This window comes from Myotis lucifugus, unplaced genomic scaffold (genome assembly GCF_000147115.1).
Source record: "Myotis lucifugus unplaced genomic scaffold, Myoluc2.0 scaffold_254, whole genome shotgun sequence".
NCBI classification, from domain to species: domain Eukaryota; kingdom Metazoa; phylum Chordata; class Mammalia; order Chiroptera; family Vespertilionidae; genus Myotis; species Myotis lucifugus.
The window spans coordinates 996,718-999,702 of NW_005871302.1; positions in this window are offsets into that span (position 1 = coordinate 996,718).

Below are 2,985 nucleotides of genomic sequence, written 5' to 3' on the forward strand. Positions count from 1 at the left end.
CAGTGAAATAGCCAAAATAAGAGCTCTTTTTTATTGAATTTTTGAGGAGGACGGCGGCGGGCGGCGGCGGTCTGTAGTTGGGGGGCTGGTGGGGAGGGGGTGGGGAGGGGGAGAGGGAGGGAGAGAGAGAAAAAAAACGCGGATTCGCCGGCTCCTAGCCACCCTCGCCAGGAGAGGAGAGGGAAAGGGAGGAGGGGGAAAAGGAAAAGAAAGAAAAAGGCGAAGGAGAGCTCGGAGCCGCCGCACTTTTTGCGATTTCCAGGAATAGAGAAGGACCGCGGAGCCTCCAAAAGTCTAAGCTCGCATGGCAGCCGGCTCGCTCGCCCTCCCCCCACCCCCCACCCCCCAAACAAAAATCTACCGCCACTTCAAGAGGTCCTCGCTTTACATTTCGAAGAAAGGATGCCAGTTCATAAACAGTTTTCGGTGATTTACTTCCCTGCAAATGAGTTGTTTCATATTTTGCACTGTCTTTTCATGATCATTTGCATCCATTAGAGACCCCGCATCCTATTGGCTTCTCCGTACTCCTCCCGGACAGAACGCAGAACGAGGGTGAGAGCGAGAGAGAGCGAGCGAGCGAGAGAGCTAGAGCGAGCGAGCGCCAGGGAGTGAGGAGAGCGCGAGGGGGGGGGGAGGAGGGGAAGGAAAAAAAACACCCAGAGAGAAGGGGGGGGGGTAGAGAGAGGGGGAGAGGGAGAAGGGGGGAGAGAGAATGAATACGGATTAAATCTGTTTAACTACCTACATTAATGAGATATCTCTTCCCTCACAACAAATCAAATACCTTCGCAGACCACCCCCAAAGACTGATGTGGGGGAGTCACGGAAAAAAAAAAAAACCCACAACCAGGCGCACACACAGAGACCCAGCGCCAGACGCAGGCAACGCTGTTAATTTCGTGATTTTTAACGAGGCAGTTGAAGTCTTTTTAAATGTCAGGGTCGCTTCGGAAAAATGTAAAAGAACGCGGCTTAATTGCGCTGAGTTTTAAAAGGTCCGATAAATGTAATTGGTATTTTAATACAAGTTATCAAATCATACAGCTTCCCCTCCTAAACATATTTTCCAACAAACGAGGTAGTCATATTTAAAGCTTTAATGATCAATTTCCTTATTATTGATAAAGGTTTAACTGTCGTGTGAAGGGAATTGGCTGGGTAGCCGGCCCCCCCAGAAACAACGCCTGTAAACTCTTTAACAAACTATAAAACGCAATAAAGCCGGAGTCTGTTGTTGTTTATGCCGCAGCGCATAAAAGCTGTTAGCATTTTACGAGTTCTTTCCTCTACAGCTATAAAACTGCAGCTTCGATCGCCCCCGCTGCACGGCTGCAGCTCGGTGGGGGTGGCAAAGCCAAAATGAAAACGATTATGGGTTGGTGGGGTTTTTTTTTCGGTGCAAACGGTGGCTTTTCCGCGAGTTTTTGCCTCCTTCAGCTGTGCAGAGCACCTGTCCCCACCCCCTCTCTGGAGCCCCCAGACCACCACCCCCAGGCCACTCACCAGCGTTTCCCTATTCAATAAACAAGCCAGGCTTTTCTTTGGAGAAGGGGTCTGGGAGGGTGTGAGGAGGGACCGGGACAGGGAGAAGAAACTTTCTGGTTAATGGGCACCAAGCAAAGTTCCCCCTAAAACGGAGGATTCTGCAGTTTTTGCACAGCCTGGTTGGGGGGGGGGGGTCTGGGATGGGGAGGAGGTCTCTGATAGAAGGCGCTTGGGCCCAGTCAGGGCTTTGGGGGGCCAACTTCGTGTCATGGGAGAGGAGCCTGAAGCCACCAGCAGGATGGCACCCACTTGGGTTGTCGCACTCCTGCACGCAGGCCTGGGGACCCAGGAACCAAGCCCCGTGGCCTCCCGACCTTCCCAGCATGCTTGGGGGAGAGGGCACCCCAAGCCTATCAGCACATCACAGGGAGCAAAGGGCACTGGAGCCACCGCTGGGCACCAGGCCCTGGCACCTGGCCTTGATGCCACTGCCCTGTGCCCTCCTCAGCCCTGGGCCTTGGCTGCGAGGGTGTGTATGAAGGGGGCGCCTTTTAGCTTTCAGCATCCTGTGAGCCACTGTCACTGCCTAAACTGACCTTGGAGTAGAGGGGATTTAGACGCGGCAAGGCCACCGAGTCCCCCGTTTTCTCTCCTCCCCCCGCTTGGGGAGCCTTTAGTTGGGCTTGGCTTTCCCTCCAACCTGAGGACCTGGGGCCTGAAGTATGGACTGCAGATCCGAACTGACTTGGTGCCATCCCCTTGAGCGGGTGGCCTCTCCTGGCCTGCCAGGCCTGGTGGTGGCGGTGGCTTAGGCTTCAGAAGGCCCTGGTCTGAGGGTTTGAACCAATGGGCTCCTGGAGGGGCTCACTGGCCAAGGGAAGGGAAGGGGAAAGAAGGAAGGAAGGAAGGGGGAGAGAGGAGAGACATTTCCTAGCAAGAAAAGTGGAGGTTTTACAAATACATTCCATTCGTTGTTTATTTAGGAGCGTGGTTTGCTGTGTATTCCGGGGATCCGGGGATCCGAGTCACCCCAACCTTTGTAAAAATCAAACCATCGCCTTTCTAAGGGGAAGTGACCATGGGGGCCACTGGCCCTTCACAGGTGAATCGGGAGAATGGGAGAGGGGCTGCCAGGGAGCGAGACAGGAGAAAGGGAAGGGAAAGTGTTGAATCTTCAAACGCCAGACGAAGAGGGCGGTGAGGAAGTGGAAGCGAGAGAGAGTTAAGTTGTTGCCGAAGCAACATTTTTATCAAATGTGGGGGGGATTTTATGGTCACGATTTGAGGACTCACCGGTGAGGTAGCAATTCAATGACTTGTTCTAAATCATCCCTACACCGTGCCAGAAATTCCTGATGGAAAGGAAAATGTTTCTGTTACAAGGAGGAAAAAACGCAACAAGAAAAGAGCGAGGAGATAATTTTATATACCTCTAACGTAGCGCAGATTTTATTAGAGAAACTCAAGTTGAGGAAAGTCCGCTCCGCCTCTTCGCAC